Here is a 14,338-nt window from a genome sequence, read left to right as displayed (position 1 = left end):
GGAGTCAAACTGTAAAAAAATTATTTAATAAAATAATTATTTATAGTAAAAATAGTTCAATAATATAACTATAATTTGAATATATATATAGTGAAAAAAAATAATTATAATTTGATATATTATCATTGTGATGATATATCTAACTAATAAACAACTATGTTCAACTAGACAACTAAATTATCATTTATTCACTCTTGTCATCCAAACAATACAAAAAATTTATCAAATTAATTTAATAATTTAGTTATAAAAACAACTATGTTCAACTAGACAACTAATTTATATTTGCCATGCCACATTATCAGCTTAAAATTTTTAAAATTTTTAATTTTTTTAATAAATTTTATTAATATTATTGATAAATTTTTATTGAAAATTTGAAATTTCAATGCCACATTATCAACTTAAATTTTTCCTTAAATTTTTATAAAAGTTAAAATTTCAGCAACTTTTTGAAAATAAAAAAACTAGTTTTTAATTAGTAAAAGTATCAAAAACATCATATTGCAACCCATGGGATTTGAACTAGGGTAGGCTCTTATCGTCCAATGCCCACCAACTACAAGTCACATTCACATTACATGATATTTAGATACAAACAAAACATTATCAAACATTAATATACATATAAAAAACCAAACTTCATCAGTACCAGAGGCAGCCTCACCAGAGTCGATGGGGCTGAAGCCCCCGCTCACCCCTGGTTCTGCCACTGTTTATGTATCAGTTAATATATATCTATTTAAAATTTTCATACAAATTTTATATGTATAACATGCATGATATGGCCATTGACAAAAAATAAGAAATCCTTAACAATAGCAGCATTAAAAGAGCACAAGTGACATGAGTGAACTATGGAATGATGGGAAACAATCTCCCAACACCAAATCAAGTGATATCAATATGTGTAAATCCAAAAAACATCAAAAGCCTACATCTTTTCGACGCAAACCCATCCAACATGACACTCATCCTCAGCACACTCAACCAAGACATCCAACCACTCGCCTCTGACCCAACCTTCGCCAAACCTGGGTCACCACCAACCTCTTTCCCTGCACCAGTGTGGAGAAATTGTCTCTCTATCATTTTGATGTTAAATCAGCATTTAGAAATGGAGAAATTGTCGAAGATGTGTACGTCGAACAACTTGAAGGGTATGTTATTGAAGGGAAGGAGAACCAAGTCTACAAGCTTAGCAAGGCTCTTAATGGGCCAAAATAGGCACCCAGAGCCTAGTTTAGCTAGATCGAAGATTATCTGATCGAACTTGGCTTCAAGAGGAGTCCAAATGCAATTACTTTCTATAAGAAAACTAGAGGTGAAGGGGAGGTCTTGCTGGTTTGTCTCTATGTCGATGACATAGTGTATCTGGGTTCTTCATCAGTATTGATTGAAGAGTTTAAAACACACATGGTGGATGTCTTTGAAATGTCTGATTTAATATAGCTTAACTACTTCCTAGGCTGAAGGTAATCCAGTCAACTAATGGGGTGTTTGTTGTTCAACGAATGTATTTGGAGAATCTGCTAGCACAATTCAACATGCTAAACTGTCGAGCTGTGACAACTCTGATGAATCAAAATAAAAAACTCAATGCTAATGATCAAGCACCTAGAGTAGAAGGTCAGAGATATAGAATGCTTGTTGGGAAGCTAATCTATCTGTCATATTGTAGGCCCGGCATAGCATTCACAGTAGGAGTACTCTCAATATTCATGAGTAATCCTTCTGCGAATCATTATGGTGCTAGGAAAAGATTGTTGAGGTATCTAATAGGAACCATGGGCCATGGATTATGGTACACTCACAATGAAGACTTCAAGCTCACAGGGTATACTAAGTGTGATTGGGGTGGTTGCGTGGAAAATCGAACAAGCACATCAAGGATGGTGTTCAACTTAGGCTCGGGTGCAATCTTATCGCAGTCGAAGAAGCAGGACATCATTGCCTTATCAACAACTGAAGATGAGTATGTCATGGCTACTGCAGTGGCTTTCCAAGGTGTTTAGCTTCGGAGAATGCTTGGTGACTGTGGCTCATGCAGAGAGGTCCAACTTTAATTTTGTGTGACAATGTGTCAGCAATTACTGTAGCAAGGAATCCGACTCTTCATGGTCGGACTAAACATATTAAAATCTGGTTTCATTTCATCCGGAATCTAGTTGCTAAAGATGTGATAATGTTGGAGCATTGTAGTACTGAGAACCATGTTGCTGGTATTCTGACCAAGCCACTGGGGAGTCAAAATTTCTCTACCTAAAGACAATACTGGGAGTGTATGATTTTCACTCAAGGGGAGGTGTTGAAACGTTGACTGAAAATCAGCAAAGGTAAGGCTTGCATAGAGTTGAGATGGCGCATAGTTTGAGGAGACTGAAAAGTAAAGGCGTGGAACCCAATGCACATGCATTGGTTAAGGTTATTAGAGAATCTGGAAAGTGTTTTTAATGTGTCTTTGTTGGCACTCAATGGTTGGGTAGTCAACTTACTTTCACTGTGTTTGTTTCACAGTACCATGTTTCCTTTATGCATTTAATGTTTTTGTCTTTAGTGTTGTAATAACTTTAAGTATGAGTTCTTTTACTTTGAATGAGCTGATTTGAATCTTTAGAGTTTCATATCCCTGTTACTCTTTTTCTTCCTCTTCTTCTTCTTCTTCTTCTTCTTCTTCTTCTTCTTCTTCTTCTTCTTTAACTCCTATCTAGTTGTTCTCAAGTTTAACAATACATGTACATTTCTTCGAACTGAATATTAAGAGCCTAAAGTCCATCTCCCATCACCACAACCAATCTAATGAAGGAGACACATTAAGCCTTGACCTCGGAATTGGCATCAGTCCAAGATACAACTCATCAAATGAGAAACTACATGCACTAGATACCCAATAAACCCAAAATCAAATGCATTCTCCTAATTGAGGAATTGGAGCACACATTCAAGTCAAGCATAATACAACAAATAAAATTCTCAGTACTCAAAACTTTGAATTGGACAAGGGAGTTTACTTATTGAGGCGCTTAAGTGTGACATCTTTCTCCTATATCGATCTACTAATCCAGCACACGGGAGTTTACTAAATATCTTTTAGTACAACCACACTATAATTGGCATGATTTGACACATAGTCAAGATGATGTGGCAACCTGTACGATGTGGCATAATTGATGACATGGAAAGGCATGGTGACTTGACTTGGAGACAAATATCTTGAAGATCTTGGTGGAGTTATTTTTGGCAATGTATTACAACCTGAAGACAAGATCATATCAAGACCATATTTAGGGTGATTTGATTGAAGGCTAAATATGGATGGAGCTTAATTGAAGAAATACCTATCAATGGTATGATTGAAGACTATTGATGGTGTGATTTGAAGAAGCCTTTATGAGAATGATTAAAGACTATTAAGGGCAAGATTTGAAGATATGCCTATTTTTGGCATGATTGAGATGATTGATTGAAGATCTTTATCGAGAATCTTTGAAGACCAAACCTGGAAAGTTAAAGACTAAGTTTGGTAAGTTTCATGAAGATGCACAAGGACGTGTGCCCCTTGTGAGGGGATTGCGTGATGAGGAACTGAGGAGGTAGGCTAGTTGCCGGCAGTCGGGATTGGGAGATTTGGCTACACCGACTCGAACTAAGCATGACCGGGAGGTTGATGGGTCTTGAGGTTGTCCGCAATGTAACCAGAACTCAGTCAAGTCAGCAGTCAGGGACATGTTGCAATTCATGTTATAATAGGAATTGCAACAACTAATTTTGAAAGGTTTTTAAATTAGTAGCCGCGGAGATTCTAAAATAGGTATATGCTATATTTGGGACGTTGAGGCGTCTATATAACTTACCTTACTCGAAGATTGGGTATGTCACTTGTGAAAGAGAGTGTGTGGGCACTAGACAATCTAGAGAGCGTAGTGAACTTTATTGTTGAGAGAGTGAGTGACACGTGTTTGTACTCATCTATTTTCACCTCTTTTAGTGGATTGTTTATCTCTGGGCTTGGCTCCCTCAGATGTAGGTGAGTGGACGCCGAACTGGGTTACCAATCTTGTGTGTCTCCTTTCTTGTTTGGTTTGTGTGAGATTGCATGAGTGTTTGAGTGTTTCTCTAAAACCACAAACCACAAACCACATCGGCGAAACTAACAATATCAACTTAACTCTTCCTCCATCCTCTATTAGACTTAAGATTTCTTAAAATCGAGCTACGTGAAATTGCTGCATCAGTAATCCAATGCACTCTCAAAGCTTTAGAGAATGATATTATGTTGTCATTCATGAAGAGCAAAGGGTAAGTATGTAAAATCATTTAAAAAAAAGAAATAAGAAAATTCTCAATTTATGTGGCTTATGCATGGATGGGCCACGTAAAGTAAAGTCATGTGATTTGCATGTGAATTCCTAAATGAATTCATTATTATGAAGTGCATGCGTTGAAAAGAGTTGCTTCAAAAACATGCATCCATATATAATCAAGGAACATGAAAGGCATATGGTTTGTAAATATATATATATATATATGTGGTATCGAAAATACGCGTCTAGCATCACGTTTGTGAAGAAGACACCAGACGATATATCGAAGCACAAATATCAATTTTGTTTCATGGGCCCTTCCATTTCTAATAGAGGCAAGCCTCTATCATTAATTACCCCTGATTAAAATCTCAAGAACCTCGATTAAGGGCAAAAGTACAAGTAAAAGGGAAAAAGATTTGCAAATTATAAATCTTATTATTTAGTATATATATATTCAATATATCATTACATGTCATTATATGTCGACATATAACTTTTTTTATATATATATATCATTGCCGCTGCCTATGCCTTGTCACCGCAAGGTTTGCCTGATTGCCATCTTGAAATAAATATTTCATGATCGCCTTAATTTTTATATATTTTTTTTTGTTGCCGTTTTGAAATGAATAGGTCACCGCTGCCCGTGCCTTATCATCGCATTGTATGCTTTGTTGCCATCTCAAAACATATATATTTTGTCACTGCCTCGAGATAAGCATGAGTATTCTTATCGTTGCCTTGGGATGAGTATGTATATATATATTTCGGGATATATATATATATATCTATATTCAACATATACATACCAATGTGCATGGTATGTGAGGCTTTTTTTATTTTTATTATTTTCATTAATTTTTTTTAATTTAATTTTTATATTCATTTGCATGTGTGTGTCTTTCATGGTGGGCCCATGTCTTTGGATATATTTTATATGTTAATATGGCCACAAATGCATAAATTATTCATTTTTGGATTTTCACATGCAAATCACCCGACTTTGTTTCACATGGCCCATGCTTCTTTTATTTATTTATTTATTATTTTTTTTAATACCCATGCAAACTTCTCATTCTTCATTCCCTTTATATATCATGAGCTAACAACTTAGAAGCATTTCATTTATTTTATTTTATTTTATTTATGCATGCTTCTCAATGTGCGTATGCATGCTTCTCATTTCATTTTTTTTATTTTTATTTATTTTTCTATATTTTTTTAATGTCATGCACGTATGCATGCTTCTCATTTTATGAAGGTTATCTTTCTTCGGCTGTTCAGATTTGGAGGAGATCCAGACATTGTTCCTTGTGGTGCATATCCTCCAGAACAAGATGATGATGTTAGATCCTATACTTATTCTTCAGACTGGATGGGAAGCCATCATAATTCATCAAGCTTGCCACCAACAAAAGGATGTCCTTGTGAACGGCATGCATACTATTACATACATTTCATTCATTATTTATTAATATTTATTCCTTTCAAGGTGCATGGTGGTCCTGGCCTTTAGGTATGTGAGCATGCCATTACATGCATCTCAGTTTTTTTTATGTTTATTCACTTCCATGTGGTGGGGCCCTTTTGAAAAAAAAGAAGCTTGCATGTGACTGTATGTATATATATAATACATGATTCGTGCATGAAAGTATATATACATATATATGAATAAGTTTTGTTCAACCGAAATCAAGTTTTATTCCATGTTGTTTAAGCCCACTGAAAACACTAGCAACATTGTCAACCCCCTTTTTTTTATTTATATGTGCATACATATATATATATATATATATATCAAAATATTGTATATATAGTGACTGGAAGCACTTTATCCCATTTCTCACCACCAACATGTGCGCTACCAAACTGCAGAGTTATGGAAGATCAAGAATGGTCCCATTGTGACAATCATCTATAATGGCATGAAGCCTTGCATTGATTTCATCATCATTCCTTGGGTTTCAAAGTCCATCAGCCTCGTCGCCATGAGTATGCATGCTTCTCAAAATTTTACTTTTATTATTCCTTTTTTTGGACACCATACAATATCCTTAGAAATAATGCAGTATATATTACTTAAAAGCATGTTTGCTTAATCACAGAGCTCAAAAGCTTCAAGCCACCATTACCGCCACGTTCTCAATTATCCTAGACATGCATGAATAGTGGCTGGTCCCTTTATATGCCATAGGATTCAATTATTCTCCTTGTGCTTTTTTTTTACCATATAACACATACATGTTTCGATTCCATTTGTCTTACTGAAGACTGAGATTTTTCATGAAAATAGATGATCCTGGTGCATTTCTCAAACCATTCTTCCATTTCACATGGCATTTTTTTTTAGAAAACCTTGCCTCAGCCTCACAAAACATAATGGACAACCTATCTAGGTCTCCAAGTTTTCTTCTAAACTGCCATAGTTTTGACTTTGTTTTCGATCACCAAAAGCCAACCCTCACCTTCCTCGAGCTTCCTGGTAGCACCTCTTTTACATGTAGGAGAGGGTGGTGGAGTGGCTATTCCTGCTTGTCTCATCGTAGCATTTTGTCTAGCTCTATATCTTATAGTTTGCCCGCTCCTTTGTTCTTTATTCTCCGCAGTAGTGACAGAAGTCTGGGAATTAGTAACAACAGAAACTATGATATTGCTTGGCGATCCTTCACATGTCTTGCTTGTTGATTGAGGACTTCATTCAAGAAAACTCTCACAACCTCTATCACCTCTAGTTTTATATATATATATATAGATATAGGAGAGCAAAGTTATCCATGGGACTTTCACAAGGGCATCCAGCATCTGCAACTTGATCTCCAAATCTTTTCAATGATGATCTGCAAAATTTCTTGGACAAAGTAACATGGACTTGCATGCCTCTGTTTGCAAACAATTCAAGTCTGGTTTCTCCACATCTTCATATAAAGCGTCCATACAACCCAGAGAAGAGTGTTCATCCAGGAGTTTCACTATCTCCCATGCAATGCAATGCAATGCAATGCACGCATGCAATGCAAACAAACAGCATCATGGTGGACCTTCTTTATTCTATATGCCTCCATATCCTCCGCGATTATCTCATTATTCTCCTTGACATTGTATTTTCGCTTTCGTTCATCTCTTTCTTCTTTCTTTCTTTCATCCTCCTACTTCAGAGCTTTTGCAAGGTGTTTTTGGTCAAGAATCAAATCTTCAGGAACATCAGTACCCTAAGTGACAAGGTTCTTTTCTTCATTTTGTTCAGGTTCCTCTTCTGAAGCTTCCTTGTGCACCATGTTCACTTTCAAGTCATCATCATCATCATCTTCTTCTTCTTCTTCTTCTTCTTCTTCTTCTTCTTCTTCTTCTTCTTCTTCTTCTTCTTCGTCTTCGACCTTCTCTTTCTCTTCTTACGGTATGAAAGAAATGGCAGCAATGACGGTAAGCGACGATGGCAACAGACAGCAGTGGTCACCAACAGCAACAAACAAAGGCAGAGGTAACTGTGACATCAACATTGGCCAGTAGCCTCAGCCACTCAACCATGATGGTGATTTTTTTTATATGATTCATGTAGATATATGGGGAAGAGAGAAAAAACCTTGCTGGTTCTTCTTCACCAATCCTCTCTCTCTTTTCTGAATTTTTTTTACTCTCTAAAAAACTATATTTATTTTTTTCAATTCCCCCCATTTAAAGATTTTTTTTATCCTTATCCTCAATCCCAACCCCCTCCCGTAGAATCCTAACCCATAACCTCTTCGGGGAACAAGTCAAAAGAAAGAGGATAAAATTAAATTTAAAATTTGAATTTTTTTTGAAATTTAATTAATAAAATTTCTAGAGAGGATAAAATCAAAATTTAAAATTTTAATTAAATATTCAAAATCTAATTAAATTAATAAAATTCAATCTGCCTCGGGATATGTGTTTGGGAACCCCAGGATTTGCATTTTCTCAGGTTGTCTCGAGATTTGTTCTCAGGCTATATGAAATTTAGCCTCACCTCGGGATGCGTATTTGGGCTATCCTAAGATCTGAGATTGCCTCGAGATATGTGTTCTCAAGGGCAATCTTGTAATTTGCATTTTGCCTCGAGATATGTTCTCAAGGGCATTTTTTTTTTAATTTGAGTTTTGCCTCAAAATATGTTCTTAAGGGTAGTTTTGTAATTTGCATATTTTTTTATTTGCCTCGGGATTTGTATTTTTATCCAAGACAATCAAATAATTTATTTAAAAAGAACACCCAAAATCAATTATGATTAGGACATTTAAATTTTAATCCTAACAATGATTTTAAATTTTAAATAAATTAGGATTTGGATTCTATTAGGACATATGTTATTATTATTATTATTATTATTATTATTATTATTATTATTATTATTATTATTATTTATATATAAACAATAGTTACTCTTAAAGTTATCCCCTAAATATCTTCCATTCTAAGTTGTTTTGTGTGAGGCCGTTTGGCCATCCAGTGTTAGTTGGATGCTTTGCCTTTTTAATAAGCTTGCTAATAAACCCATAATATTAATTACAATCTCCTTGATACCCCTACTGGCCAACTTTAATATCTTTCCCTATTGCCCATTGTTAGTAAACTGGGTAATGAACAGGTGACAGCGATAACATGTTAGCCATACCCGCGAGTGAGCATACTAGCTCATTATTACATGTTAAATTGTCTCGATGGATCATTTTAGGGTTTACAACGCAAACCACAGGAACCCATCAAAATCATCTGTTCAATCGTGACAGTCCACTTCCTACGGCCATGATTGGACTGCTGTAGTGTTTGGCACACGTTTCCCTACTCCTGCGAATCAATGTACCACCACTTCGAGAGCCCTTTAGCTTTTTTTTTGTTGCCTGCCCTAACCCTAGCCACCAATATCACTGCTGGCTTCGCCTCCTACATCCTCAAGCGTGTCGCCGATCCCGCCGTTCGTCACCTATTCCACGACTTACTACGGAGCTGTTGTTTCCTTTACCCTCCATGTTTTAAGCCGTCTTCCTCCCTCTCTATTTTTTTAATCTTTTTTTAACCCTAATCCTAGCTTCCGATGCCAAATCAAGGGTTTTTAGATCCTCCATGCGCCATTAAACCAACACTTCCCGACCTTCGTTCCTTCCCAAACCTTCACCAAAAAGCAAGCATTTTTATCACCTTCATTCCATCATTCAATTCCATTCACTGAAGAAGAAAAAGCTCACACTCCTGCGAATCCTCATCCATGGTGAACGAGGATGAGAAGAAGAAGAAGAAGAAGAAGAAGAAGAAGAAGAAGGACAATGAGAAGGAGAAGACAAAAACAAAGCATGAGGACGAGAACCCCCACTTCAAACCCTTCTCCGTCGTCAAATCCTTCACTGTCCGCTGTGTTGCCCCTCTCGAGCTTCACCGCCTCCTCGCCATCCTTCCTTCCATCCAATCCTTGCCTCCTTCTCCTTCTCTTTTCCCTTCCCCTCCACAGCCTATCTCCCCACCAACTTCACAATCCTCGCCCACCATGCTTGCCATACCCTAACCCTAGGTCTCGGCATCAACAAGACTGAATCTATGAAGTCCGCCATTGATCACCTCTGGCCTCCCATTCTCCCCCACGGCGATGTCAGCAAAAAGCTTATCCATGCCCTCACCTGCTGTGAGCTCATCCATTTCAAGTTCCGCAAGGGCTGCCTCACCTTCTACCTCTACGCCGTTCGCCAGCTTGGCGCCTCTGGCTTCACCCGCGCCAAAGACCTTCGTTCCATCCTCGCCACCATCGTTGCACCCAAGGATTTCCTCAATCACATCGCCATACTTGCTCTCCCCAGCCAAAAAAACATTACTTTTCAACCTCCTCTCGCCATGGCCCATTGATTCCTCCTTCTTCTATAGCTCAGAGCTTGTCTCCTTCTCCTCCTCCTCCTCCTCCTCCTCCTTCTTCTTCTTCTTCTTCTTCTTCTTCTTCTTCTTCTTCTTCAGTGTGAGAATTGAAAAAAGGTATATAATTTATTTATTTTGATGACTTTTCTTTATAGTCTCTACACATTGAATATATAGTTTTTGCTTTTTTTTTCTTTATCCTTTTTGTGTATCTGAGTTGAGCTCCATAAAGAGAAGTATTTGATTGATTTATTGTAAAACATCCTCTATTATCCAGTCTAAATGTTGATTTTTCTCAATTGCTATAGATTTAAGTTCATTAGATTAAGTGAGTATTATAAAACATTCTCTGTTTTTTAATGCTTCAGTGTTGTTATTGTCTTCATGGAATATAAATTTGTTGATCTCTCTTGCTATAATTTTAAGTTACATTAAATTTAGTAGGGGTTGTAGAACTGTAGATCATATTATGTTCTTCAATGTTTGTTTGTTAATCAAACAAATGGCTTCAATATTATTAGAGACCATAATGCTTTTGCAATGTATGTAAATTTAAGTTCATTAAATTGACTGAAGGTTGTAGAAATGTAGACAATGCTCTGTTCTTCAATATTGATGAAAAGTAAAAGCCAAAAAAAAAAGAAAAAAAAAGCAACATCGTTATTTGATATCATTGTCCTCATGAAACATACATATCTGATTCTCTCTAGCGGTTAATTTAAGTGCATAAGATGGAGTAGGATTTTAGAATTGTAGAGCGTACACTATTCTTCAATCTTGCATAGAACCATCAATAAATGATTTTAATGTGACCATGGATCATACAACTCTCTAAATTTATCTGTTTGCTTCTCTCAAGGCTCAAGCTTTTTATGTCCATTAAAGTTTGAATGTGTTTTTGTAAGGTTGCTAACAAAGAACTTTATTAATTTGCTCCAACAAGCTGAGGATGGAACACTTGATTTAAACAAAGCAACGGTTGTTTTGTATGTATGATATTATTGAGGAAGCAATAATAGCAGAGTATTGATTTGCAATATTCCTCTTACAACTACTGTGTATTTTTGCTTTATTTGTTTTTTGGCATGTATTATTTTACGCCTTCATTCACCCCATATTTAAATTTATATATATGACAGTTTACTTGGAGCAACCAAAACAAAAGGGTGTTAAGCTCAATTCTGCAGATAAACAGAATACCAAGAACATCAATGAGGTAAAACACTAATAAAACAATATATACATATTAAAACCATATATGAGCTTATTTATTTATTTTGTGTTTACATGTCAGGGACTAGACACATCGAGAGGATAATACGTAGGGAATTAAATTGCAAATTACTATATTGTGCAAGAGATGGCTCAAAATCAATGAAGCAGATTAAAATCTATCAGGTAATAAAAAAAGAGTACTTTCCTATGCACTGCTTTAGCTTCTTAGGCTGTTTATTTCCCTATTATTTTTTTTTTGAAATTTACTACTTCATACTAGTTCATCAACCACTTCCAAATAAGCCTTCCCCCCTCCCTTTTTATGGATTGTGGTATTGTGTAGCAGGCTAGGTGAGGCTAAATGACAAGAACCCTTTGTGCATTGTGTATAATAAAATGCATTATGATTTGCTTAAGATATGAATAAATTAGTTGATGAGATGAATGTCTTTATATGTTGTATTTATTGTTTATTGTGCTTATATGAGTTTAGATGCGATGATTCACTCACAAGACTCCCAACGACCTCTATATTGGATTGTGATATGTAGGCTAGAAATCCTATATACATATGTATATTGGATTGTGATATGTAGGCTAGAAATCCTATACACACACACACACACACACACACACATATATATATATATATGTTTTATATGGTTTTTCAAAATTGTTTATGCCTTTTGTTTTCTTCCCATAAGCGGTCTATTTTACCTTATGAATATCACCCTCATTTGGCAGTTTATTTGTTTCTTTTCTTTTTAATTTATATCTCTTTGTGAAGTATGAAGTTGAATGATATGAACTGGGTAGAATCAATAGGTTAGCAGGATACACTTTTTATAGGAAACCGTATCTTTGAAAATCCAAATCTTTGATTATATCTTATATGTTTTTTTTAAATTTTTTATATGCTTTGTTTGCTTCCCATAAATGATCTGTTTTAGCATATGATTTTCTCTGATAAGTATGAAGTTGATATGAATAGGATAGAATCTACACGTTAGCATTGTACTCTTTTTATAGGAAATTGAAAATCCAAATCTTTGTCTGATAAGTATGAAGTTGATATGAACTAGATATAGTCTACATGTTAGCGTTGTACTCTTTTTATAGGAAATTATATCTTTGAAAATCCAAATCTTTGTTTAGATTTGGATTGGATTCCGATTACATGCAAGTTTACTGGCACGAATTGAATAGAGCCGACACGTTAGTAGCCCAGTATATTTTAGATAGGAATTGGCCAGTTATCTTTCCAAACCCAATCCTTTTTTATCTATGCCATTGAATTGATAGTAAATGCAATCCTGATGTTAATTAATTTTACAACGTCCCACTGTTGGATGAAATTGGCACAATTTTGGACATGTGTATAATCTGTTGTAGGTGTGATATGAAAATCTTATTCTGACATTGCATTGAAACTGCTTTGACTTCTTATGTATATGTAGATTAAATAAAATAAACCCCAACTACCATCCATTGCTTATAAAACGATCTCAATGTGTTGTAACAAAGTTAACTTTCACATTTGGCCCACACATTTTACACATTGTTTGAAGGTTGACTGACTGAGGCTATCCAATATCAGGTAAATCTTTTAGTTATGAATTTTTTATTTGTTAATTTTAATAACTAACATCCTCCATGTTTATTTTATGATAATTTTAAAAACCAGTTGACTACTTAGGATCATATTAACACTTTATGATGTTTAATTCCATCGCTGATTTGAAATTTGTTTATTACAACTTGCTGATGTTTAACCCAAAAAAAAATCGCCTGTTGAAGCAACCGGGTGTATTATTATTATTATTATTATTATTATTATTATTATTATTATTATTATTATTATCATCATCATCATCATCATCATCATCATCATCATCATCATCATTATTATTGTTAATATTATATGTTTCCAAAAAAAATATTTTCCCTACTAAAATTTGATGACAAATGTTTAATGGATATTATTATTATTATTATTATTATTATTATTATTATTATTATTATTATTATTATTATGTAGCCGGGAGAGATATATTTTTCCCCACAGAAAATATTTTTTTAAGAGGCCCACATTATTTTTTATAGAAATTAATATAATGCAATATAATACATTGGTTAGAGAGATTTGATGAATAAAAACCAAAAACCGGTTGGGATATATTTGGGGGAAAAAATAGAGATATGATTGGAATAGCCAAAAAGTCTTTTAAATAAGATAATGGTTATAGAGATATGATGGTAAAAAAACCTTTTGTTAAAAAAATAGGATAATGTTATTTGTTGCACAATCCAAGTTCATTAAAATAACTACACAATTATAATTTTTTTTTTAATAGAAGTTAATATAATGTAGTATAAACATACAACCAGTTGAGATATTATCAATACTTGTTAGGAGAACTACTATAAATTTTCTTGATACAAGTCAATATAATGTAATATATAATAGAATTATTATAGAGATATGATGATAAAAAAAACCTTTTTGTGTAGAAATTAAGATAATGTTATATGTTATCATAATCCAAATTCATGAAAATACCCATTTGAAATTCTTGCAAAATTTAGCATCTTTTTGTTGAATTGTTTATACATTTGTTAGACTTAAAAGTTTTATAATTAATATTTATATGAGTTCATGAACGAAATCCAAATAGTGAATTTGTTAGGCAAAATTACATCCTCAAAAAATAATAATAATTTCGAGATTTATGTCTATAATAGTAATTGCCCTGATATGTTGTTAGCTCATAAAAGTCTATCCTATCTACTAAATACCTCATAAAGTTTAGCCTATTTAAAAATTATATATTCATTATGTACTTTTAAGATTAATTTATTAACTAAGACTTTTATCTGTTTTTAATAAATCACACCAGGTTGAAAAAAATGGAACATGGCAGCCTATTGTTGTTGATGTACAATTTAAGGTAATACTTAAA

At 34.4% G+C, this 14,338-nt stretch overlaps 1 pseudogene; it reads left to right on the top strand.

The window, feature by feature from the left end:
- Window positions 1-9,528: 9,528 nt before the first annotated feature.
- Window positions 9,529-10,157, top strand: LOC120273210 (annotated as a pseudogene).
- The last annotated feature ends 4,181 nt before the right edge of the window (window positions 10,158-14,338 follow it).

The sequence above is a fragment of the Dioscorea cayenensis genome, chromosome 12, assembly GCF_009730915.1.
Source record: "Dioscorea cayenensis subsp. rotundata cultivar TDr96_F1 chromosome 12, TDr96_F1_v2_PseudoChromosome.rev07_lg8_w22 25.fasta, whole genome shotgun sequence".
NCBI lineage: Eukaryota > Viridiplantae > Streptophyta > Magnoliopsida > Dioscoreales > Dioscoreaceae > Dioscorea > Dioscorea cayenensis.
The sequence above is the reverse complement of the archived record's forward strand: the minus strand, read 5'-3'. Positions and strand labels throughout refer to the sequence as shown.